This window comes from Phyllostomus hastatus, unplaced genomic scaffold, assembly GCF_019186645.2.
Source record: "Phyllostomus hastatus isolate PE091 unplaced genomic scaffold, TTU_PhHast_1.1 phas_contig_40, whole genome shotgun sequence".
Lineage (NCBI taxonomy): Eukaryota > Metazoa > Chordata > Mammalia > Chiroptera > Phyllostomidae > Phyllostomus > Phyllostomus hastatus.
The window spans coordinates 28576098-28603793 of record NW_025333872.1 but is presented as its reverse complement, the minus strand read 5'-3'; the positions used below and the strand labels follow the sequence as shown (position 1 = coordinate 28603793).

At 38.1% G+C, this 27696-nt stretch overlaps 1 protein-coding gene across 49 annotated transcripts in view; it reads right to left on the bottom strand.

The window, feature by feature from the left end:
• RIMS1 (regulating synaptic membrane exocytosis 1) overlaps positions 1-27696 on the bottom strand; it is a 421648-nt gene that overhangs the window by 26211 nt on the left and 367741 nt on the right. The window contains exon 1 of one of the 49 annotated variants that reach the window (XM_045843987.1): positions 5761-5851. The exons of the other annotated variants lie outside the window; for them this stretch is intronic. The gene's annotated coding sequence lies outside the window, so the exon portion shown is untranslated. Of the gene's footprint in view, positions 1-5760; positions 5852-27696 lie in introns of those variants that run through there. 49 annotated transcript variants of the gene reach the window in all.

Genomic DNA, 27696 nt, shown 5'->3' with positions numbered 1-27696 from the left:
TTCATTACAGCAGAAGTAAATTTATAAGAATATTAAATACTTCATATATGTTGAGGCTTATGCAATAAAGCAGTAAACTAATCTTATATTGGCAATGCATATTTAGTCTCAATCCACATAGAATAAGGATTAAAATAATCCAAAAGTAAACATTGGGCTGAAAACCTGAAATGTATATGATAGGTGGGTCTAACTGATTCATTTTAGAATAGAATATATCTGAAACTCAGCACCAGAACTTTAAAAATATAGTGGTCCACCCCAACTTCTGTTTAGAGAACCCAGGGACGCAAGGTCACATCCTTAGCTTGTGGCCACACAGGCCCCTTCCAGCCACAGTGCAGAGGAAAGACTGAGCTGTTCTGCTCCCAGGCTCAGTCTGCCCTTTACCGTGGATGAGACTTCAATTCCATTTTGTAAAAAGAAAAAAAAAGTCTCATCGTGAAAGCAGTGAAGCGCTGAGTGGACTGTCCTTTGTTCCTAAGATTGTTTCAGAAAGAATAAGCATTGTCACACTCCATGTGCTTACATCTTAACAGGCCAAGTCCAGTCACCAGGGACTTGACACCTCTCTGCTACAATGAATCATTATGTAGTAAGTGGAGGAACCTGGCCGCAGCTATATATAGTGCCCTCGAATGAATGGGAGCCTAATCACCGCAGATTAGGCGCAGTTCAGGGAAATCACTTTTAGTGCTGGTGTTGTCCTTAGAGACAGGAAACTTTTGTTTGCAATTCTTGAAATTTTTGCTAAAAATGTACACAATAGGAGAATAGTACTGAATGTCCCTGGTACCCTAGATTCTTGGTAATTTCATTTCAGCTGTATGTCTCTACAAAATAGTTTATATTTTTTGAAAGATAATAACCAGTCAAGTTCTAAATCACTGAGAAAAGAAAACATTGTTATGGATTTGAAATCTTTATCTATAATTTGCTAAATTAAAGGCAAAAAACATTAAAAAATTTAAAAATTCTGAAAGGTAAAAAGAATGATCTCAGAAACACATTAAACAATTCCGATGAGAAATGTCTAATTCTGTAAAAGTTAAATACCATGAAAATCTATACCAGCAATATTAATTATAGAACAAGATACTTCCTTTACCCTTTACATTTTCCTCTCAAGGGCACTGCAATATGATGTTGATGATATTCTGGCTTTCCTGCAACACAGAGTAGAATAATTATCTTCATAAATTCTACCATTTGCAAATATTTCCAACTTCTTGATGAGGGGACCATATTTTGACTTAACAGCATTTGAAGCCAACACTAGGCTAGCACAGGGCTGGAGAAACAGAGTTGAAATGTCAATTAAACAAATTAGCATAAGAACTACACACAACAGTGTCTGTCTGTCTGTCTGTCTGTCTGTCTCTCTCTCTCTCTCACACACACACACACACACACACACACAGAAAAAGGAAAGAAACAGCGCTTTCATTGTTAACACACACTGTAAATGTTTTATATTAAAGTTAAATTGACAAATATAGTTAAAAAATTTCAGGTTTTTCACATCAAGGAAAATCTCTTCTTAGGAGAAGGCACATTTTAATTTACCTCAAATCAATTTGTCTTTTATTCTCCTGGGAAGAGCGAGTCTCCCATCCCTCCTCCCTCCCAGCCTGAATCCTCACTGGAACCTCTCCTCTCTTCCTGTGTTAGGTCAAGGGCCCCCCTGCCCCTCTGCAGCATCCCTCCCATGAGCTCCCCTTTCTTTTTCACCCTGTTCTCTTAAATTTTACTTCTAAAATCCAAGAACTTAAAAAGTTTCTCCATACACAAATTGTTTATAAGCATATATACTGGTCTGCCTTCTATACATTTTTTCTAATATACAGACATACATACCCACCCTTCATTTCCCAAATACGTATTAAGCATTTAAATCATGTTGTTACAGGCCCCAGGGAATTGAAAACCGAAAGATGCTTACAGTCTGGTGGGGGAGGAGAACATGTGAGCAATTCTATTTGAGCACGGAGAGAAGTGTAGCATGCCTAGGTGGGTGATGGGGCATGGGATGAAGTTAACATCCCTGTTGGGTGAGCGAAGGAATTTCCCACAGAGGAAGAGATACTAGAGGCATACCCAGAAGGTTAAACAAAAATTTTGCTAGACAGTTGAGGAAGGGAAAGAGCTGTGAGGCAAAGGTCCCCAGAAGGCTTCTCCATTCAGTAATCAGAAGAGTTGTGCCTCTAATTTCTTACTATCTGGTGTGTGTGTGTGTGTGTGTGTGTGTGTGTGTGATTCTTTACATCCGAGATACTTGCAATCTTCTTTAAATTGTACTTTAAAAGTTCACAGTAAAAACCACTGTTTTTTTTCAGTGCACATTCTCTTGGGATCTCCAGAGCCAGGAGGAAGGACGGAGCCACAGCCACATTCTTGCTGCCTTGGGAATCTCGGAGAATGAGTGAGAAAGTGTTGCAAAGAGAGGAACAGCCAAGGGTTCTCTCAACTATTTAATCTTTTCTATCTTTTAGTTAACTCTCCTTCTTCTTTTCAGGAAATACATATGTATTGTTCCAGAGAGAGAGAAAGGAAGGGGGAGAGAGGAAAACATCGATGTGAGAGAAACATCAGTTGCCTCCCACATGCACCCCCGTCAGGACTGAGCCTGCAGCCCAGGTGTGTGCCCTCGCCTGGAACCAAAAAGGCGACCCTTTGGTCTGTGGGATGACACTCCAACCAACTGAGCCACTCTGGCCAGGCAGTTAACTCTTTGTTAATCTGCCCCTTAAAAGCAGTTTCTCCCCAGAATTCATTTTTGACATAGAAGTTTACAGCCTTCTCTGAGATCTCCCATCAACTCTCTTGACTGGCATGGATTTTACCTCCATGTGGATAACTCCCAACGTGGTTATACCACAAGCCAATTAACTTGACTGAGCTTCAATTCTGAATTTCTAATAGACTTCTAGCCATTCATTTAAGAAATCCTACCAGAACCTTGGAGTTCATCACATTTTGGAGGTTTTTGATGGTTTTATGACATATTAACTTGACTAGGCTATAGTTACCAGTTACTCAATCGAACACAAATTTAGGTGTAGCTATGAAGGCATTTTGTAGGTGTGATTAGAGTTCATAACCAGTTGACTTTAAATAAGAGAGATTATTTCAGATAATGTGAATAGGCCTAGTTCAATGAGTTGAAAGGCTCTAAGAGCAGAAGGGAGGTTTCCCTGATGAAGAAATTCTACCCATGGTCTGCAGCTTCGGCTGAGTTCTAGCCAGCCCTTCCTCACACCTGCCCTATGAACACTTAAGCCAATTCCTTGTAATAAATCTCTTATAGATTCTGCTTCTCTGGTTGGACCCTGACTGGTAGAGTTTTACAGACCTACTGGCCTTCTCTACTAATTTCCCATTTCTGTTAAAAAAAAAACTTCCATCTTTCCATTATTAAACATGGTCACCATTGTTATTCTTACTGCTTTATCTCCTCTGCCTATTCCTTCCTTATTTTTCCAATTGGTCTCCCCATGGTGAGATTCTTGTCATTCTAACCGGGTTTGTGCAAGCACAGCAGATTAATTTCCATAAAGATGTTGGTCTCCTCTTCCTTTCTCACTGGCTCTCCTGCAGCCCAGCACATCCCATACAATGCTCCCATATTTCATTCCCACCAACTCCACCATATTTCTCTCTCTCTCTGCTCCCTGTGAGAAACCTTCCGCCCCAACCATGCTGGTAACATCCTGTTCTCTCCATGAGTTGACACTGTCTGCCTCCGGGCTTTTCCCTATGCCTCCCACCTACTTCAGATGTGCTTCCTATCTTTTTCCTACCAGCCCTTTAAGGCTGCCTCAGAGCATCTCTACCTATGATCCAGTCTGACCAGCCTAAGCTGCGTCATTTGCTCTCTAAACTCCTATTGTAATTGTTTCCCTATCAGCAAATTGGTAATTGACTATGAACTGCTCTATGAAAACACTTAGATTAATGTGACAGACCTTCAATAAAATCTTTTACTTTTATGTAACTTTTCATATGAATTTATGTTTTTTATATCTCTTCCATTGAGTACTTTGTGAAAAAGTTGGGCTCAGCAAATGTTGATTGAGTGAGTTGCTGGCTGACTCAGTTATTAAGGCTTACAGAATTAATTATATATATCTTCTCAGAAGCCCAAAGTGGTTTCTATTAATTGATCAATCAGGTTAAAAAAAAAAAACACTCCATACTACACTGATTCTGTACTGTTGGTCTTATACCAACTTTAAAGTGGGAGGGAGAAAAAATAAACTTTTTTTACTGCTCATTGATAAGCACAGATAGGAAACAAGAGGACATTTCACTCAGCTGGGTCATATGATGGCACAAAAGCAAACAGATGTTAAGATTCTTTCTAATACAAATAACTTAAACTAAGTTAGGAGTTAGGGGAGGAAAAGATATAAATCTCAAATGTATCCCAGCCATTCTAAGTATATTTATGCCTTCTTTCCATGAAGCCCTGCTTCTTAAGATAAATGTTATGTTGATTGAAACTAAAATTAGGGATTAACTCCCTACAAGTATTACTCAGAATATAAACTAAAAATAATATAAAAATAGCATAAAATAATATAAAAATATTAAAAACTCATAAGCAGTATGTAGAAGACTTTCTTTGATAATGTATATAATGCTTTAAATGTCCTCCATCAGATTCTGATTTTTTTTTAAAGAAGGAAGAAAGGAAGTTACTCATAAGTCTTGGCTTTATTTAAGCACATAATTATATGCTTAGCCTTTGGAGAACAGCACTAGGTTTGAATATACATAAGGTTGTCCTTCTCCAAAGCACTCTCTGCCACACACTATAGTGAAGACAATACTTGCAATGTCAGGCAGACTATTGCTGACATCAGCATGAATGAGTAAGAAAAAGAATTAAGAAAAACAGTTACCAGATTATACTTCTCATAATTTATCCAAAATCATAAAATAAGTCTGTTTTTGAAATTTGCATTCTTAACATGTATATATTTTTCTGATCTAAAAATAATTAAAACAAAGTTCTTACTTGAGAATTTTAATTGTTTTCTCTGAAATACTGCTGGGAAAGATCTTCATAAATAAGTAGTCTTAAGGAGAAAGTATAACTTATTTTAAATAACACAGTTGATATGATTCATCATAAGTCATTCAAACAAAAATGTTACACTTTTATGATCCATGGGTGAACATAACAAAATGAAAGGAAAATATTTGGAGCCCAAACAGAAAATAAGATTTATAATTTCAGAATGAGGAACAAACATACTTCTAAATTTCCAAAATTAATGTCCATATAAAATATTTGCATTTAATTATGTGTGAAAGGGCCATAGATATGCAACAAGTTGACACAATTTTAAATATAAATGAAATTACTTTAAAGAAAAATATAACTTTGTGATGTGTTTTGATACTAATAAGTTGAAGCACTGTTCAGTATCAAATTCAGCATTTAAATCCTTTAACTATAGGTTTAAAGTTAACCATATTTAGAAATAATTTTATACATTATAATAGTTAATATAGTAGCAACATTATTCTATTATACCACATAATTTTTACATTTTTATTTTTCATTAAATTGAGATTATTAGTAATGTCAAGCACAGCACTAACAGTTTTTAAACACTTTGTTAAAAACTGTTAAGACATCCTTGAAAGCTTCAAACACAGAAATTTGGCTTTTGGTTCTACTTTTCTGAAAAGTTTTAAATTAACAGACTCCTATTAGGACTTAGTAAATTCAGACATGTAGCATGGACTTACCTTGCTTATCTTGAAAAAATTAAGGATCAGCATTAAGTTGGTCTCAGGAGAAGAATGAAAGCTGAAGAAGCTCTGACCTGGTTTAAGTAACTTGTACTGCCTCTGGGAGGATATCAGAGGGAGCTCTCTGTGAGGTCCTCTCTCCTCTCTCCCCCTCCCTCCCCCATAACCTTTCTCCGCCTCCTTCTTCCTTCGTCCTCTCTCTCACACATACACACAGTATGATTACACTGCTTCTGTCAAGTTTTTTTTTGTAGCTAGCTTATTATAAAATTATGAAGTGAAAAATCACTCAGTAATTTGCTATATATCATCTCATAAATTTGAAAATTGTTAAATAGCCACAATTTGTAAACACAGTTTTAAACAAACTACATAATGAAACCATTTAAGTGAAATGAAATAAAAATATATTGCTTACTTTATTAAATTCTACGTGACTTCTCTAGTTATGTAAGAAATATCAGAGAATAATGCCCAGGGATAATAAATTACATCCTATTAAAGGGCTTTCTTGTGAGCAAGAGTAGGGTCCCACAGTGACTTTTTGCATCTAACCCACTTGGCACTTGTAATGCATGTGTGACCCACATATACTGCCAGCATGATCACTTGTGGACTGCAGTGCTTCAGCACTCATGTGGTCAGCTGCCTGCCCAGCACCCTTGCACACCCCACCCTCCTGCCAGGAGTCCAGTGCTGGGATGAGAGAAATGGTACAGCACAGGAAAAGAAAAGGGTCTAGCTTTCATTGAGCACTTTTTACATGCCAAGCCCTACACTCAGTGCTCTACACACAATTCCATTAACCCTCATCATATTTTACGGGCATTGGTGTTGCTGTAGTTTACAAGTGTAAGAACTGGAGCTCAAGAGTTTAAGTAGCAATTTGTATGTGCTAAAACTGTCACGGGCAGCAAAAACAACAGCCCCAAGGAAAAGCAAATTCCAACTAAGACCTATGTCCTCTAAAACCTATGTACTCTTTAAACTCTTAGAATGACACACCGATTTGTGGAAGGGAAAGTGGCAGCAACAGAATCATTTACTAGGACAGTGTGACTTTCCTGTGGTTCCACCTTACTTCCAAACTGGCACCGAGGACCAAGTGTCCAGTGTCCTGCTTTTCCCTCTTCCTCCCTCTGGCGCTGTGTCAAGAGTATGACGAGGTAGGAGGTAGCAGGGTAATCATACTTCTTAACTCAGGACAATCTTGGTTTATGCCTGTTATTTGAGCATATTATTAAGAGTGTTTCCTTTTGTTCTCAAAGATACGACAATTTGGATATGACAAAGTAGCAACTGCAACTAACTCTCTGCTGTGGGCTTTTTCCAATTTGGATGATATATTGTATATTACATATATGTAGTATATGTGTATGTGTATATACATACATAATATATATTTTATGTGTGTGTATAAATGTGTGTGTATATGTGTGTGTGTGTGTGTATATGTGTATATCTATCTATCTATCTATATATATATATATATATATAGAGAGAGAGAGAGAGAGAGAGAGAGTGTAAAGCAAGTTAAATACCAGTTATGTTAAACTAAACCTGCCTTAGAAGAGTACAAATGATATTTTGGAGTTCTAATCAGAACGTTATTGAAAGTGAAATGGCAAGGAATGGAAGTCCATGTAACTCAAAAGTTCTACCGTGTGGTAACTCGGTAAACCATGTATCTGCCTCTTTCAGAACTCGAGGTATTTAACTGGGTTTCTTCCATCAGGAGACATTTGTGCATTATGGAGGCACCTTTGTTGGCACAACTGAAACACTAATTTAGGGCCAGAGTAACGAAAAGGGACAAGATAATAAAACTTTCAAATATAAAATGACGTATGGTCAATCTTTCATTATCAGCATGCAGCCTCTCCAGCTGCTCCTTTTACTCTTTTGGGTGTCCTTAAGAGGGTGTCGGGGTGATATCCCACTTGTGACACCTGAAATCCCACCATGAGAACTCCATCCCTTGAATAAAATGCAACTGCCCTCAAAAAATAAGAAGTCATCTAAACTTCATTAACAACTCAACATGTCGGATTTCAGAATCTCTCTCTCTCTCTCTCTCTTTTTTTTTTTAGAGAGAAGGGAAGGGAAGGAGAGAGAGAGGGAGAGAAACATCAATGTGTAGCTGCTTCTCACGTGCCCCTTGCTGGGGACCTGGCCTGCAACCCAGGCATGTGCCCTGACTGGGAATTGAACCGCGACCCTTCGGTTCGCAGGCCCCCACTCAATCCACTGAGCTACACCAGCCAGGGCAGATTTCAGAATCTCTTAATAAGATGTATTCTATGTGACAGACAAAAATTAAAAGTACAAAAAAAGAGTACATAGAAAACTAATTAACTGGGTTTGGAAATAGATGGGCACTAAATTATTAAAAACTTTCTACATATCGGAGTGTACATGGAGGGTACTGACAGAAGATGGCAGCCATACCGTGTGCAATGCCCTGGACAGAGATGGAATATCAACAAGAGTGTAGTCCTGATGGGAAACAAAAGGCAGAAAGAGGGGAGGCAGAAAAATGGCCTCTCCGAGGAAATGCTGCCTATGTGGGCAAGTCAGGAAAATGGAAGTGCCCTCATAGCTGCCTGTTTCTACCGTGGTGGTGCTGTAGAGACCTCCACCAGCAGGGTGCCTTTGTGTAAAACCCAATGGGCACAACTCTAAGTGGATGCCTTGGGTAGAAGCTATAGTAGCAGATGCTGTTGGTACCCTGCCCAAATCTCCTTGGCACTCACTGTTTCTGTTTGCAAGGATGGGGTCTCACTGTAGGCACTTGCAACTAACTCTTTGCTGTATGCTCTTTCCAGTTGCTGTCATCAGCTGGGCCCACAAGGAAAAGAGGAATGCAGTGCCAGGAAGTTAAGGACCCTGGGAGCTGTCCTGAGCCAAGGACAAGTGGGGGTTGTTGGGTAAATGCTATAGTATCTTCACCTTCAGGGGAAACACTTCCATACCGTCTCCCACTGAGCCCCAATGGGATCAGGTCTCAGTTGCCCAGAGGACTGAGCTATTAAACGACACACGGTATACTGACTCCCTTCCCCGGCTCCTTTCCCCATGAGCCTGCAACACTGGTGCTTCCCTGGGGTTACCTCTCCCGTAAACCACTGGCACTTCCAGCTCTCAGGGAAGGCCGGCCAACACAGCTGCCAATGAGAAGTTTACTCTGTTTTACAAGGGTGGAGAGCTATGTGGTGTAGCCAATATTTGGGGAATGTGGACAAAATCTTAGTCAGTTGATTAGCATTTTATAAAAATTAGAATGACATGAGTGTTATTACCACAGACTGTAAAGGACTAACTTCCCACAGACAGCCCGTGGAAGTGTGCACGCAGCATGGCCTCTTTTAGATGTGTGTTCTCTGCTGAGCGAAAATTCCTTCACGGCTACCCAGCTTCGCTAGTTTGAAAGGTATAATTATACCTCCATCAACAGAAAAAGGTATCCTAATGATGTTTCCTGCCATAATGTAACAATCAGAAGTAGAAATTATATTAGAAGGGGCACTAGAGCGTGACAAAGTTAAAGACAATGTGACACTATACAGAAAGCCACCGCCAAGTTTAAAGCAGAAAACCACAGGATCCGAAACAGAGTTACATGGATAGGAGTAGGCGAGGGGGCTGGGCCTACGGCTAGGCTTGAACAGGTGGGAGGAAACGCCTGGAATTCGGAAGGTTATGCCAGCAGACTGGACGAAAGACAAGGCATGGCCCTTGCAAGCTGGTGAGAAAGGCACCGAGTGCTTCCATGATCAGGAAAAGGCTTAGAATGAGTTCAGTGCACAGGACGGGGAGGCTGGGTGCAGGGAGGCTGCCTCTCCTGCCCCATCCCAACACTAGTACTAGATCAGATAACCCATAAATTCAGCTGAAGAAGGCCTGACTTGATTTCAGAAGGAAATTTCTAATTGCCCAGTTATCCCCTTACCCAGTTCACTGATGCCTGAAATGCCCATATTTAGGGAAACTATGTTCAGTAGACAATTAGAAATAAAATGTAAGCACCTGGTCAAAGAAACAGTATAAATGCATCTCTTGGCATAAAAGCAACCAATCAGGCATGCTTTATACTTTTTTTGTATGTTGTAAATAGTGCTTCATGAGTAGCTTTTTTTGAGAGTCATTGTCAACAAAAAGGCATACACACCAGAATCCTTTTGAAGAGGAAAAGGTAGTTAATAACTCATGTCATTATACTTCAACTCCAAATACTTTCTTCATCTACTCTTGCCTTTCCCTCCTTCCCAGCCTCACATTCCAAAACAAATCTCTGCACATATTTGTTCAAAAATTCTTCATTGGTATGCTACTGCAGTTAGGATGAATCCAAAATCTCAGGCGTAGTCATAAGGCCCTACTGGACCTGGTCCCAACTTTCTCTGAGAGTCCTTATACCACTCTCCCTTTCTCCATGTGCTTCCATATTCTTCTACCTCTCAAAACTGGTGGCAGCTGTCCCACTGCAGGTCTTTGTCCCTGCCATTTTTCTTTCCTGAAACCTTCCCCTTCCTTCCCCTGTTCTGCTCCCCTCTGCCTGGGTCACTGCCTCACCTCTCAGGTCCTGGAGTAAACCTCACTGCCATCGGCCCATGGAGGACACTCACAGGGCCCTACACCACTTCATTACACATAATGTGCTTCAGACGGCCTTCCCGTGTCTGTCTTTTTGGCCACATTGTGAGATCCATGAGGGCAAGGGTCATCTCCACCCTGCTTATTACTGTATCCTCTGAGTCCAGCACAGTGCCTGGCACATATTAGATGCTTGCTTAATCAGTAAGTGAGGGCTTAACCACAGGTCTGTGGCCCCAAATTCCATATTCCTTGTGTCACATCTTCCAGAACAGAAAGAACTGAACAACTGGACTAGTGGAAAAAAATGACACAAATAAAAATGAATAAAGAGTTAGTTAAAAACCAAACTTTAAAGATATAATTTTGGTAAGCATACCATTTATTTTTCATTCAGCCAAAACAAATGGAAGTTTTAAATAAGGCATTTTGTTTTATCACACAGCTGTGTTTTGTCTACTAGACAGGTATATTAGATAATCAAGGATAAAATTAATTTGGGTTAAGTAGATTATATTTATGCAGTTTACCTTTTTAAAAGTCTATATTTTGTGTCATATTTTTCTCATTTTATATACATGTGTTTTAGTGTCTAATTTTATATGTGTAATTTTGTTTGTTTATACTCTTAAAGAGGCCTTTCCACAGACTTCAGACCTAACAGAATCCAAATCTGCCTGTGGTAAGTAGAATTCCCCCCCCCAACCCCCATGTCTAGAACATGTATGCTATATTACATGGCCAGGGGGTTATTGTACAGATAGAATGAAGTTTGCTAATCACCTGATTTTAAAGTAAGAACGTCATCCTAGACTATCTTGCGGGGGGGGGGCGGGGGGCGGTGTGTGGCACAGTGAACTCTCAAGGTTCCTAATCAGAGGAGGAGGGAAACAGGAGAGCCCTGGGAAGGGTGCTGGCGCAGCTGTGGGCTCTGAGGGTGGAGGAGGGCTGGGGGCCCAGGAACGGCTTGGCACTGGAATGGCAAGGAAAGGGGTGCTGCCCTGGAGAGGCCAGAAGGAACACGGCCCAGCCAACTTTCTGACCCGTTTTGAACTTCTGGCCTTCAGAACTGTAAGATAATATATTTCTGTGGCTTTCAGCTGCTAAATTTGTGGTGGTTTGTTAAAGCAGCAAATGAATATACTGCCCCCACTGGGAGATTGCTCAGGAAGCCACTATTCTGCTAAAGGGGCCTCCCTAAAATTTTCCTTCATTCATAAGATTCATGATTCAAATTCTGAGAATTATAGAAGATTTCAAAATAATTTTGAAAATACCAGCATTTATGAAGAGAATTTCTAAGCCAGGAAATATAATCTACTATTAATGGAAGTGGAGTCATTTGTAGTTAGAATTCATTTAGCCAAATATTTATAAAGTAGCTAAAAAGAACTAACAAAATACATGGTCTTTCCCCCAATTTTTAGATACTTTTACACACACACACGCACACACATACATTTTCTCCTTATTAAGACTCTACACAAACCTACATTTAAATCCAAACACTACCGCTGAATATAATTTTTGCTTAAATTGTTTAAGTTTCCTTTTATGTGAAGTGGGCACTGCTCAGTTTTCTGGGTAGGAACAGAAACGGTGTATGTGAAGTACCCAGGGCAGGATCTGATGCCTAACAGGCCAGTAGCTATTACATTAATATCTACAACTTGGTATTATAGATTTATATGCTGAATAACACTGTACTGCAGATGCCCTGTACCTTCTCACAAATAAGGAATCTGACTAATAACATTCCCATATATGCTTGAAAGCAGGTTAGCTTATTTCACAAGACTAGTTTATAAGTAAGATAAAGACCATTTTATAAGCTATGTTTCATAAGACTATTTTATAACTAAGATAAAGACTCAGTGCTCTGGTTAGAAGCTAGGTTATAAAATACAACATAAATTAACCTTACATAAATGGAAACCTCAAATTGGCATTAAAATGATTATTGAAAAGTTGTTTAACAACTCATTATTTGGCAAAAATGAAAACATTAGGAAAGTTAGATGCTACTTGTTGCTTTTCAGGTTGCTTTTTAATGGCAATGAGAGGGATGAGAGGTGGGAAGGCAGCTCGCAGTGAGCTGGGACTAAGCCCTCTCCTGGGACTTGGGGATGGACGGCCACAACGTTCGGATTCAGGGGGGAACACAGCTCTGACCTGTAAACTGTTCTGCTCAAGCCCAGTCACTCCAATGAGGGCAAACACACCTACACTTCATACAACATGCATTACAAATCCATGGAAATATCACACATTAAAATTACTCTTCTACAAAGGTTGCTATAGAAGGATACAGGGTGCTTCCAGAAAATTCAGTAAAACAAATGTTTTATATGTTGGTCCATTTTCATGATTTCTAACAATTTTTCAGATATATACTCACTGGGAAAAAAGTTACTTTAACACACAATAAAATATATTTGAAACACAACTTTGAGAAATACTTGGCCTTCATGATTTATGTTTTATGAGCATTATTTATTTCACATGACCCTTGCCAAATGGACACGCAACTTTTGCTTTGTAGAAAGCAACTTTCTACAAAGTTTTACACATTAATTAAAGAACGCATGTGGAATGTAAGAAGCTTTGCTGTTTATGCTATTGCCTGACATGCTCGCTATTAAGGAGGGCCATCAAAATGTGCCTGGTTGGCTCTGTGCTGCTTGGGAAAGAAGGTAAACTGCTTTCTAACATGTAACTGAAAGGGGGATTAAACTCAGAGAACACAGATGAAGGGCCCTTGTGTGGCTTCTTAGATGATTTAGTTGGCACATCAGGTTTAAGTGTCTCACTTGAAGTGATAGCGATGGCTGGGCTCTGCCATGCACCCCGAGGATAGTTAGCATGTTTTCTGAAAACCTGTCCAAGGGCTCAGGCAGCACACAGGTAGCTGGCTGGGGCCTGATGTGTCAGAAGATCATGGACACCCCCAAACTGCACCTCCATCCTTTCCCTGCTTCTCTCCTGCCACAGTGCAGAAGGGCTCCCTTATCCTCTGGCCTTATCCTCTGGCCTTTTCCCTCCGGCCTTCTCCAGGACCAGGCTCCGTTAATTACATTCCCTCCCATCCATTTATCCTAGAACCCTGGTTCCATTAGAATATAAGTATTTCAAAACCCGTCCTCTTCCCTGACAAACTTAATGGCCCCGCTTCTGTGTTCATATCTCAGAAAACTATATTTAAGTGAATTTCTTCTTTATCTGCCCTTATATAACCTCCAATTAAGTTTAATGTTTTGCAAATGAGCATTACTTCATAATTTATTAAAGCAGACTTTGCTGATGGAAAATTCTGGGTTCTCAGCTGTCACTTCTAAATGTTCCTTCTGGTTCCTCACACAAACATACAGCTTTACTTAGCATCAGCAGAGGGTGCACTGAAATGCTTCTGAGACCACGATCCTCACACCAGCACGGCCACGATCTCCTCCCCACTCATCACTCCAGCACACCTATCAGACACAGTCTTTAATTATATTATGTTGAACTGGATTTCATGGTGTCTGTTTTTTAATGATCAGTATCGGCACTAGTTTTTTTCCTATTCTTCCCTCTTTTCTATGACAGGCAACAGAGAAGAACATATTCATCTAATCACACAAATACAATGATTGTGTTTTACTGTACGGTACTTCACCGTGCACTACAGTCAAGGTGCCACGCTGCTGAAAAGGAAATGTTTTCTACTGGGTTCAGGGAGATCAGTGTACGACGAAAAGGGAAACAGCTAAGATGGGCTCCACCCTTTGTCCAAAAGTGTGCAAGGTTATGTCTTGTTTTCTTGATTTCTCAATTTCTATAAATAATCAGACCCATCATATACACACACACACGCATGCACACACACACACATAATTTTGTGTTTAGAAAAAATTAAAAAGTTAAATGATACATTTACCTTAACTGCTACTTACCAATTTCAGAAAAGTGGGATTATAATTGAGATAGATTTATTAACCAAATTTAGTTTCAAGTTAATTGAAATGCTAAATACTGAATGGACATAGCTTATATGTATATATCATCAATATTTATAAACCAATATTTATGCATGACCACATGCATATGTATACACACACATGCTATGTATATGCCATATGTGAACACAAATGAATATGCAGACGAGTACATGCACATGTATGGGCATACACACATGCACACACATGTATATGGATACACACAGGAACACGTGTGCATACATGTGTGTGAACATATACGTGCTTGCACATGCACGTGGTTTGGGTTAAAGTCATTGTTGTGCAAAATGACTTACAGAACCACAGACCCTAAAGCTTTGAAGTATTAGAGACTCCGTATAATGCAATCCTATCTTGCTGCTGAGAAAACTGAGGCTGAAATGGGGAAGTAAATTGTGGAAGGTCACCCCGCCAGCCTCTGGAGGAGGTAGCCCTAAAACCTAGGACTGCTGATCCTCAGTACAGTACATATTCTGATACAAGTAAACAACATATTTACAGAATAATCCTATTAACCTATTGTTCATACTTAAAGATATTCTACCCATAAGGTAGTCATATGTCAAGTAGGGGACTGGTGTAGTTCTCTAGCATGAGCTCCATTTGGAAGCAAACTGGCTCTTCGTCTGAGTAGAGGGTTGGCTGCTTCACAGGGTGCCCTTGGGTTGCTCTGAAAATCTCTGCTGGCTAAGCCCCTGGAATGGACATCTGGCCTTAAGATTCTGGCTTATGTGTCCAGCTGGGGTGGGGGGCAGAATTAAGCAGTGTTTTAGAGGACATTTGAAGATAAAGGATAAACATGGAATTTAGAGGAAAATGTTCTTCTACATTTACTGGAAGATTTTAAAGAATTTTATAGTAAAGTAAACATATATAAGGGCAGGCTAAGATTTGATGGCTTTTTAAGATGAAACTCCACATTTCAAAGAATCCTCCTCCCGTGGCTGCTGTTTCAGGCTATGCCCTTAGTCCTGCAGAAATGCACTGCCTGCCTTTGCCATTAGAGGTGTTTCAGTGGGAGACTTTCAGAAACATGGATCATTTCATTATTTATCCAGCGGCACATTTTCAAATTCCAGAAAGCATATAATGGAATTTCAAATCCCCTTGGAGCTTAGTGATTTGGATTTAAAGTAGTTTTTAGTTCAAGCATTCCCTGAATAGGAAATATTATGTTCTGAAAATAACACTAAGATCTAAAGACAGAATGAAACAGACAAAGCTAGAGTTCAGTATGTCAAGTCAGTGGATAGAGAATATCAACCTTCATACACTGGGCTGGCGTCACTTCCAGTTTACATGGGAGAATATGTCAATGAAAATACCCAGTCTCCTTTATTGTGCGTTGAGATTTGACCATGCCAAAGAAATTTCTATCTAGTATATATCAATGTAATTTTCTGAGAATCAGCACCAGAAATCATTATGTATATGACAAGAATGTCCAAAGTCTGTTTTATCAGCAAATTTGAGACTATACTCATTATGACTCATTTTTTAGGGGAAAGGAAAAATGGGTATAAATAATAAGTACAGAATTAGAGATATAAGAAAACTGTAAACAGAGAGCCCAACGATTCATTTAACCATGGCCATCAACTGGGGAACCACAGGTGGTGGACATACATATTCATGAAAACGTCAGGCAGCCTGAGAGGCGGAGACATCCAGTGTCTGCTGGTGTGGCCGTTGCCACTCTGAGACCATAGCTGCTGTACAGTTTATCACTGTGAAAAACTAATTGTTATTATAATGGAGTTTTCACTCATCTTCATGAACACAAAAAGGAGTAACAGAATCAGGCTCTTGCATGTAAAGGACAAACAAACAATCTAGGGACAATAATTTTAAGAATTAAAAAAACATCTTTTCAAGACAAACTAAAGTATAATGCCGTTGTTTTGTTTGGGTTAGTTTGCTTTAGGCACTCAGAGGATGAATGCACATATTCTCCTGTTTTTAGAAGTCAAGGTTTAATTATAATATCTATGCCAAGTAAATCCTCTGTAATAAACTAATTAAAAACATGTTAAATTGTAACACTTGAAGAATTTGTATGTAAATACTAAACTATGTAAACAGTATAGAATCCATCATAGATTGACTAGAAATAATCTTATTCTTCTTTCCCCTATTTTTGTCCTGTCAAAAATTATAAAGTGACACATGCTATTGCTTAAATAATTAAAATAAAACTTAACTAAGCATAGAAAATGGAAGTATTTATTCCTCTTTCCACATTGTACTGGCTGTCTTAGGAACTGACTGGTGGCAATTTGGGTGGGCAATCACAACATCGAATAATATTTTTCTCTCTTGGCTATATAGGTTTATGAACTTTCCTTTGATGTTTAATATTTGAACATACAGAGCACAAAAAAGGGGAAATTAGGAAACAGAATGAAAGCCAACACTGATAGCTGGATTCTACATTCCAAGTGGCAGCAGGGAGATCTCAGGCAGTTTGGACTTACCTCTGGGCACTAATTAGTGAACACGCCCCTGAAAGGTTTATGGGACTGCAGAGGCTGCCAAGTGCCCTGGGGTGTGGTCGCACAGTTTATGAGTACACCATGCAGATGCACAGAACTAAATACATCTAGCAAAGTCTTTATTCTAATTAGCAAAATGCTAGGAAAAGTTACAAATAAATCCTCTATCGTTAAGACAATAACAACTCTTACTCTTATGAACTAAGCAGAGTATACAGAAAACCTAAGAAATAAAGTGTACGTACTTGCAATGTTGGATATTTCATATTTTACTTTTTTGTTAAAGTACAACAATGCTATGTGGTCATTAAAATTATAGAAAATACTTAAGAGTTGGGTTAAACATTAGCTTAAAGTCAGCAATAATTTCTACCTTAAGAATTTTCCTTAGTTAAAAATTTATCTCCACTGACAGGCAGAATAATTTAGTGGATAAGAGGACAGGCTGCAGCCAGACAGCCTGGGTTCAAATCGAAGCAATGCCAATGAGCACTTAATCTCTATTTGAGTTTCCTCACTGGTAAACAGGGAAATATGATAAGAGAACCTACCTAAAAGCCTGTTTTATAGGTTAAATAAATTAATATTGCTAAAGCAACTTGGAAGAGTGATATATAAATGTACACATTTGTTATTCATAGACATTGACAGGATCTAGAAGAAATCATTGAGGAGCTGAGGTGAGAGAAGAGAGAAAAAGGCAAGCAGTGTGCCTAGTGATACGACCACTTCCAGGTACTTCCCTTCCTCCAATCACCCTGCTCCCAATAAAACTTTCCCCATAGTCTTACTAGCACACTGGTCTGTGTGGTGTGGAAGGGAGGAGGCTGGACCCAGGAGTTCGAAGAAGCCTGGAAAATTTAAAACTGAGCAATAAACAGACACCCTGGAGCCAGTTTTAGAATCTGACAGGCTTTGAAACTGGGATAAAGAGGCTCCCAGATTACACTGGCAACGTATTAACCCTACAATAACATAAGGAAGCGCCAGAATTTTCACTCTATTAAAAAATACTTTAAGCTCTCAAATGATTTAATTAATTATGATAAAAGATATTTTTCCCTGGCTGGTGTGGCTCAGTGGATTGAGCACTGGCCTGGGAACCACATGGTCACTGGTTAGATTCCCAGTCAGGGCACACGCCTGGGTTCTGGGCCAGGTGCCTGGCAGGGGATGCACGAGAGGCAACCACACAGTGATGTTTCTCTCCCTCTCTTTCTCCCTCCCTTCCCCTCTCTCTAAAAATAAATAAATACAAATCTTAAAAAACAAGACATTTTAAGTCATGTGTATGAGAGCCAGGTAGCTGTTCACCTCCTCCCATTGCATAAAATTGATACTAAGTATCTGATAAGCCAGAACTGTATTTCCCAGCCCTCATGCCTAGCATGTTGGCTTGGTCATGTGATTTTCTGTCACTAACAGAATAATAACAGAAACAATGCACGGCACTGCCAGAGCAAGGCTTTTAAGAAGCAGATGTACCTTTTCCATTCTCCTTTTATCTTCTTTTATCCTTCTGCCATGTGGACTCAAATGACAAAATGGCATAAATGGTGAAGGGCCTGGACACCTGAACTACTACTCGGAGGAGAGGGGACTGTCAGCTATGAGCAGCTGTTCAAACTGTTCAGTGAACAATACGTAGAATTGTATTGAACTGAAGATTTTACCTACTTCCGGGTCCAGTTTTATAACAGCTATAATTATTTTAATAATAATCAGGTTACTTGAGGATGGCAGCACAGTCTGGTGGCCAATCACATGGATGCCAGCACACGAGCACTGACCTACCAGTTTTGGCTGTATGACCCAGGGCACATGATCTAACCTTCCTGAGAGTGAGTTTCCTTATCTAGAAGATGGCGATCATAACAGGGCCTGTTTTACAATACTAGAATTGTGCCAGTTTGGCTCATGATAAGTACCTACTAAACTCTGTCTTTATTAATAGCTATAATTAGGCTTCTCCTTGTGATAAATAAATCAGACCAGGGAACAGAGAAAATGAATCCAGTTTTCCTACAAGCATGTAGAGGCATTCCTCAAGATAAAAATGACTTCTTGATAGCATTTGCCTATTTTCTCCCCAACAACCAACTTGTAGATAGGTGACTTTTGTAGATAATTGCCTGACATTTTCATTATACCCATGTTACCTCCCCCACAGGACCGCTATGCCCTTCCCCTGCTGCCTTAATATGCACAGTCAGACAACATGGATGGAAGAAAATCCCTCACACTTCTGTACCCAAGAATCTTTAACTCTCTTCTTCCTTCACTTCCCTTTCCATCTTCTTCCCAGCTATCCCAGGGAAACATTTTCTTCTTTCGACAACCCCTCCCTGTATGCTTGGAAAGCAGTGACCTGGTGCAGAGAAAACCCAGTACTATTCTGAATGTGACTTACTGCCTTGAGAGAAGACAGCATCATTTGCTGATCCCATCTTCAGATCTTCCCTTGCCCACAGAAAAACCTAACTTACTAAACTCACGGATGCCCCTAAAACTCGTCCTTGTTAATGGAACAAGTAGCAAAGTGTTACTGTGTTTGAGCCTTAGCACATTTTGAGAGAGTATCAGCTCAAGCAGTTTGTCAAATTGTGGAGTGTCAGTACAGTACGATGGCCCTGCAGTCAGACAGCGGGCGGGTGTCCCTTCACTAGCCCACTTCCACAACACGCTCCACTCAGTTGGCGTGTAGCCCAACTGCTGGCTCCGAATTCCAGGTCTGCCCTCACTGGTGTGAACTTGGGCAAGTTACTGAAGCTCTCTCTGTTTCACTCCCTGATGAGTAAAGTAGCACTAGTAATAAAGTAAAGCACATCAGTGAAGGAGAAAAAACAGTGCTGTAGCTTAGTCTTAGTGTGTACAATTATACAGATTCACATGTTATAGTTTTCTCCCTATAAAGGGAAACAGAATCCAAGTTAAATATTTTTCTAGTTATATAAAGGTCTATAAAATGATAAAATGCTAACCACTGATACTGGATATTCTGGATATTTAGAGATAATTATACACTTTAACAGTAGCACTTTAAGCCTACCCAGACCATGCTGTGTAGTAGTCAATGACTATCTTAGTCTATCCAGGCTGTTATAACAAAAATACCACAAACTAGGTGCCTTACAAACAATAAGCATTTATTTCTCACAGCTCCAGGGGCTAGAAAGTCTGAGATCATAGTTCTGGAAGATTTCTTGTCTGGGAGGCCCCTCCTCATAGGCAGCAGTCTTTTCACAGTAACTGCACATGAGGAAGTGGGCAGCTAGCTCTCTGGGGTCTCTTAGAAGGACGCTAATCTCAATCACGAGGGCTCCCCCCTCATGAGCTAATCACCTCCCAAAGGCCTCACATCCCAATACCATCATACTGGGCATAAGGTTTCAAATTTCAGGGTGACACAAATATTCAGTCCATAGCACTGACAAAGATTCAAATTCTCTCTGCTACTTCCTAGCTGTGTGACTTTGAGCAAATTACTTAACTTCTCTCAGTCTGTGTCCTTCCCTTGTACATCCATAGATGATCACCAGAGTATGTAATAAACTCTCACAGCGACCTTGAGGGATTGTTGAGAGAATTAAATGTAATATTGCACATAAGTGCTTTAGAGAGGACCAGTCATATATATAGGCTGAACATGTATCAGCCACCCTGATTAGTGACAGTCACATGACAGCTATCTGTGGGATGAATGAGATAGTTGGCATCCTATATTACTGCCAGTGTGGAGTGGGAATAGAAACAGTAGCCACAGCCATTTAAGTTCAGTGGCAAACAATTGCTGGGTTCAGGCACTACTGACCTAAAGATTTAAAGGAGGGGAAAAAGGTACAAAAATAATGGCTTCTTTTCACCTTAGGGAAGTGAGTAGGACATAACTAAGAATGAATAAGATAAATGTTAGTATAATATGTTATGAAAAGATTCTTTTGAAAATTAAAATTTCAGGTGACATGGATATAAAATTCAAAATATTTATGCTCCTTTTAACTATATATAATTCTCACAATTACTTTCCAGATAGAAAAAAATTAATAAGAACATATTAAATGTTATAGAAACTTTGAGGGTAAAGAACATATATTTGTATTAATTTAACTTTAAAACTCACTTCAGGAATCCTTCTTCAATTATTGCATTTCTAATCTTTCCAAGTATAATCAGGCTCTTGTTTTAAAAGCTTTCAATAACTTTGCACATATAAGATGGCAAGCGTGGGAGGCTTTGTAAATGAAAAGAGGACGGCCCCTGGGCTGCATGTACACTGCTTAGTAAGTGAGCCTGTAAACAGCTGGAAGGCAAGGAGAACGTTTTCTATTTCTTCTGTCCCTTGATGAATGCGCAGTGCCAAGTTCTAAAGGGCACAGGCTTTTCTCAAATGCCTCAAGGGCATGCAATAGTGAAAACTATGAAAGTATAAAAGCAGAACAAAAGAACAGACAACTGGCATTACTTTGAATAACGTCACTAAGCCATTTACAGACTAAAAAGATGTGCACCAAATTGTCAAATTGTGCTCTCTGGGCTGGAGAATCTAGGACGCAATGAGTATGAATTGGAAACACTGCAGGGGTCTTGACGAGTCAGGATTCTGCCTCCAGCCCTGCTGGTAGAAGGGGGTCAACGGATTTCAGTTATTACGGAGCCACTGTGATTCAGGCACTCTCCCCAAGGGGCCAATACGTCAGGCATTATACACCTTGGACATTAAAATCAAGAGTTGCAACTGAATTAGACCAAATTCAAGCATTTCTGGGAAAAAATGGTTTATCATCCTGGTCAAGGCATTTAATACAACATGAAAATATTTGAATTTAGCCTTTGTCCTTCATGTTATGGTATAAAAAGTATAAATATATTGTGAAAATTAATTTTTAAGATGAATGGTATATAATTTAATTAAGGTGAATGATTGTGCCCCAATAAACATAATGCTTTTGAGTCTCTAAAAGAGAAAATAAAGAATGAGCCATAAGAAGACAGAAATACTAGTAAGCATTATAGACAGCCAAAGATTAAACCGAAAGTAAATTCTCACTTGAATGGTAATTTCTTCCTATTCACATCAGTCTTCTAAGTCTCTGATATATATGTCAATTGGTATTTTTTTTGTCAATAGTTTGCTAAAGATCATATAATCTCTTTGCAATTTCATGTAATCTTCTTAGATGACATCTTCTGTTTATTATCCTTTTAAAAAACAATTGAATAATTTTTTAGATATATTTCCTGAGGTAGAAGTTTTAAATATTTAGGAATTGGCATTTTTAGCAGCAGGTTAAAAATCACATACATTCAATTAACTATCTCTTGAATTTATTTTCCTGTGGATTTCTAATCAATAGACTTTCCTCTCAAGACCCTCTCTCATTAGAAGATTTGAATCTATGTTCAGTCTCTACAATGCAGGTAGACAAATCAAAGATTCTTCCTTACACTTCCAAATTCAAAGCAATAAAAATATCAAATTATGATGTTAATTGATTTGTTTATATTCCCCAATTAACATACTACTACTTCATTAGATAACAGTAGTGTTTCAATGCAACTACATGCTTATTAAAATAAAAATGTATTTGGTTATTATCTATAATTTATAATCCCTTTTCATTTGAAACTTCCCTAAGTACATGATTATTTACTTTTTGATGAATTGTCAGAAGTTTTATAGTTTGAAATCAATAGCTAAAGACATGTGGTATTTCTATTTACAAAAACACCCTAGAGTGCTGAGGTTGAATCTGGAATACTGACTGTTAATTTCTCCTGTAGTCCTAGAACATACAGTCTGTTAATGCCTCAGTAATACCATGACTAGTCGCTGTGTGCCACACTCTTTAGTTATAAGAAAAGAATCCTTAAAATGTAAATGGTTTTGTAATGAGTATCACAATGTACTGGCCTGACATCAAAAGTTTTATTTTCAGTGTAAGAATTCACTAGCTGACTTACAAAGTAGTTATGTTAGATCCATTATACAGAGGGATCCTCTGTTTCTATCCCCCAAAAAAGATAGATTTCCAAAAGATCTGGCTATTTTGGTATTTCTTACCTAAGTATTTCTACAAGGTATAAGGCAGACCTATAAGGCAGACTTTTATTAAATGAAGTGGATTTTAGAAACTGTAATGTCTTAATCAGTATCAATGCAAATTTTTATCTTTCAGAATTTTTTAATAAAATGTTACTTGATTTAATTTTTACTGCAATGGTAAAGAAGTTACTATCACACCACTTCATTTACTGTCTAAAAATCTTAAAATGATAATTATCTGTTGTCTATGGAAGGGTTAAAACTTAAAAGTAAAAACGTGGAATTATCCAGTAAAATACATCCAGATAAATGTTTGTGTGCTTTTCAAGGGATATGTAAGAAAAAAAGAGAGAGAAATGGAGGTAGAAATTAATAAAAAACAATTTTTCCTGATTAAAAATTAAAAATGTATTGGTTTCCTAGAAATAACAAAACTAACACAGAAGAAAAATTGCCTTCAAAATTATTCACTAAGAACATGTCACGATGTTAAATGAACTACCACAATATGATCAATTAATTAAAAGCTGAGATGAAATTCTGATTGAGCATGCATCATACTCACCCATCCAATATACTTCTATTATGGTTCTTCACTTAAGTCACTATGTTGTATAAGACCATGAAATATTTGCTCTATGGTTATTACTTTTGAGTAACTTTGAAGTTCGTCTTATGACAAGATATTTATGGGGCAGAGAAGCATTTAAACAGCACTGCATGGGAACCAAAGAAAGTCTTTACAGGAGCTCTACCCTGGTAGGAAGTTGGAATTTAGATAGGGCTTAAACAGAGAGAAGGATTTTGACAAGCAAGATGACAGATTAAGAACATTCCAGGTGGAGGGTTTAGCACTTGTAAAAGTACAATACAAAAAAGGAAGCTTTAAGGTGTGTTTAGTGAACTCAAGGAAAGCTAGCCCAGCTGGAGCATTGTCAGAAATGAAGTAACTCATATGAAAGATGGGAGATAAACAAGCACCTTTTACTCATCTTACATAAAAAGTAGACATTTTAACCAATATTTTTCTATTGTACACATCTTATTGGTTTCATATCTGCACAATACATGCAACCTAAAGCATAAGTTAAATTTTATCCAAATTAAAATAAAGCCTATGGACTTTCTATGACCTCAGCAAGAACAGTTTTGGGGAGCTGGATGGATGGGCAAAATTCAGACTAAAGTGTGAGGAGGACTGAGTGGCTTGTAAGGAAAGGAATGAAATAAAAAAAACCCTTTCAAAAAGTTTCATCCAAGAAAATCTTTGTGTGCCTAAGACAGGCGTTGTGCTAAGTAATTATTACTGAAATAACAGACATAGTTCTTGATCTCCCAGTTGGGAAACTTAGATTTAAGGGAAGTACTCTTAGTATGGTAAGATAAGCAGCTATGTCAGGGGTCAATTTTTAGGGCAAGGTTGAAATGCTGTGAGGTATCTTGTCTTTGGGGGATAAGCCTCCATTCTGGAGAATCACTGTGTCTACGAGATGTGCTATGAACAGGTGCACGGCATACATGTAAACACTGCAGCAAAACAGGGAAAGTCATGGTGGTGGCACAGCCCAACTCCTGACTCGGAGACGCAGAGAACATGTTTAGGGAACTATAGAAACGCTTGCTCTTCAATCACGTCTCCGTCTGCATTCTGCGCTGCAGCCACCAAGTACTTGGCTTGGCCAAAAAGTCATGAAACTTTCTCTTTAAAGCCCCAGATAGGGGATATTTTTGGCTTTGTGGGCCATAAGGTCTCTGCCTTTGTAGTGTGAAAGCAGGACAATATGTAAATTAATGAGCATGGCTATATTTCAATAAAACTGTATTTATGGGCACCAAAACTGAGTTTTATGTATTCTTCATGTGTCACAAAATATTATTCTTATTGTGATTTTTTCAATCATTTGAAAAATCATAGAAATTATTCTTAGCTCATAAACCATAAAAAAAGGCTTTGAGCCAGAGTTTGCTGGGCCCTAAAAAGGCTGGTAGCAGTGCAAAGGGAGGAAGAAAACCTCGATCATTTTCATGCAGATTATCCCTAACTTTGGATGACATACTTCAAAGAACCCATAAACACACTTCAAGAGCCCAAATGTGGTATACGTGAGCTAGTGCAACCTCCTGAGGCTGGGACTGATGGATGTCACGAAATTCTCAAAGCGCGACTTGACAGGAGGAATCCTGAGAAGTACAGATTTAGAAAAACTCAAGAGTAAGATCTTAAGAATTTGTACTCTATTAACTACTTTACATCCAATGAGCAGATAAAAATATTGGCTAAATTAACCTGCCCCTCATGGCCATTTGTGATGTGACTGATATCTATTCTTTACCTACTACCCTTTTTTTGGTCCCTTAGAATTATTAAATTTGTTAATTGTGATTACTACTGAGCTTTTTCTATATACCAGGTACATTGCTAACATGTTAGCATAAATTTTTATTTAATCTTTACAACAGTCTTCTGAGGTAGGTACCATTTATTTTTCCATTTTATAGTTAGGAAAACTGAGGCTTGAAATAGTCTTTACTTTTTATTTCCTTCAGGAGACTTCTGGATCCTCTTTCCTTAAATTCTACACTTCCTTCTGAAGTAAATTCATTGGCTCCAGTTGCCATTTATATGCTATTTTTGTTTATTATTGTATCAATATTAATAAAACAAATGCATAACAATATTAACTAATTATATATTAATGTTTTTTACAGTGAATTTTCAATTAGTGATGGTATTGCAGGAGTATTATATATTTTCTTTTCGCTTTCCTGGGCTTAAAAATCTGAAAAACATTAGTAAAATAAATCAGCGATTTCCAACTGGTGTGCCTCAGGAATTTTTAAAACATGCAACACCTGACTATTTAGTCAGGGGCACTGACTTTTCTCTTAGACTGTCGAATTAAAAAAATGACAACAGCCAACACAACAATAGCTGTCTTGTATGAATGCCCTGACTTAAACCATAAACATACAGTTCATGTAATAGATTTGCATCTTCTTGGTCATGTCACATAATAAGGTCACATCTGACTAGTTAATTCTTGGTACCAGAAATCCTTATATATAAGTATAGGCACCTGATTTTTTAAAAAAGTCACCTTAGAGCAAAATGGGTAGGTAATTACTGTTGTTATTATTTTTTTGTACGCCAATCAAAATTATATCTATTTTTGTTCAAACCGGCAAAAAATATATTGTTTTGGTGTGCTCCAGAATTTCAGTAATTAGTTTATGTGTGCCATGAGATGGAAAAGATTGAAAGTCACTGAAATAAATCAACAAAAATATCTCCATATAAAACCACTCTGCATAAAATGAGGATGCATTGAAATTGGTTATCTGCTATAAAATAATGATAGAAGTTTCTTGTTATATATGAGTGACCCAAAATATTTAATAACATCCATTCTAAAATTGATCTCATGTTAAAAATGATCTTAGTACAGTTAACAATAATTATTACCACGTGAATCATTTGAGTACTAATTGTATTGTGCTTTGAAGGCACATAATAAATGTTAGCTTCCTTTCCTCATCCAAATAGTAAAATAAAAATTAATTATAAAAATTAAATCCACTCAAATAAATATTTTTCCTGCCAAAGCAAACTAAAATATATCTACATATTTGCCAAATTCAAAATTTTTAGTTCAGAGCTAGAAAAAGTACAAAAATAGAGCAGCTTGTGCATGTTTGGAAATACAAATCCTTATTAGGGCATCTCTTCAGAAGATGAGTTACTATAGCCGAATTGAATCTCTATTAACAGTAGTGAATTCCTACACCAGACAGCAACGGTAAATAAAGCGGCCCAAGCTTACATTCATTTGATGGTTTTGCAGACTTGAGAGTCACTTCTGGCACCACGATTTTGTGTTCAGGAAAACAAAGGACAAGAAACATTACGTTCCTCAGAGTGTTTTCCTTGTGCTCTGAAATGACTCAAGTGAGGCACAGACAAGGAATTTAGATTTCAGCAAGATTTTGACTCACAGTAGCTTTCAGTTTCTGAAACTTCTGGGGGACACTCATCTTTCGTAAGAATGTTTTGCTTCTGTTATAATCAGCAGAGTGAAGAATACTTTTCCTAGAATGTTCAGAGACCACCCTAGCTTCCCTTCCTGTGACTACAGCTTACTTTAGTAAAGGGAAGGCAGGGTATCTTCACAAAGCAAAACTAGACTTAAAACACAGAGAATATTTTGGTACCCTGAATTGCTTATAATGAGGATAAAAAAGTCCTAACGCATATGTAAGACATTCATTTCCCAAGCTGGTACTCACTTGATTTATTGTATGACTTACTTTATCTACATGACTTTTGGAAAGAAATTTGAAAAAAAATTAGCAGAAGGGAATGTAATATCTTGCAAATTTTCTTGGCATGATTATTGCCTAAGGGCAATGTGAAGTTTAAAGTAATGCCTTGAACTCATGGGGAAATTAGCTGATTCAGGCACTATCTTTTTAGGTGTTAGTGGGTGAAAACTACAGTTTTATCAGTGTCTATTATTCTTTCTATGATTTTATCTTGAAAAGTTAGTAATATACTTTGAAAATTCATGAACTCTTAATAAGAAATTTTGAAGTCAAATATTGATAAATCTCTCCGAAACTTCTTAGAATGCTTATATTTTTTGCCCATAGTATAATATTGTAGGATAATGAACTCCATGTAGTTTTTAACTTTATTATAGACCTTCTGCTATGTTTCATTCCTGTGATTATAATGAAAGAATTTGTTTTAATTTCATTGAGATGCATTGTCAAAACAAAACCACAGTTTTAGATCCCTATTCTGACTGAGGAT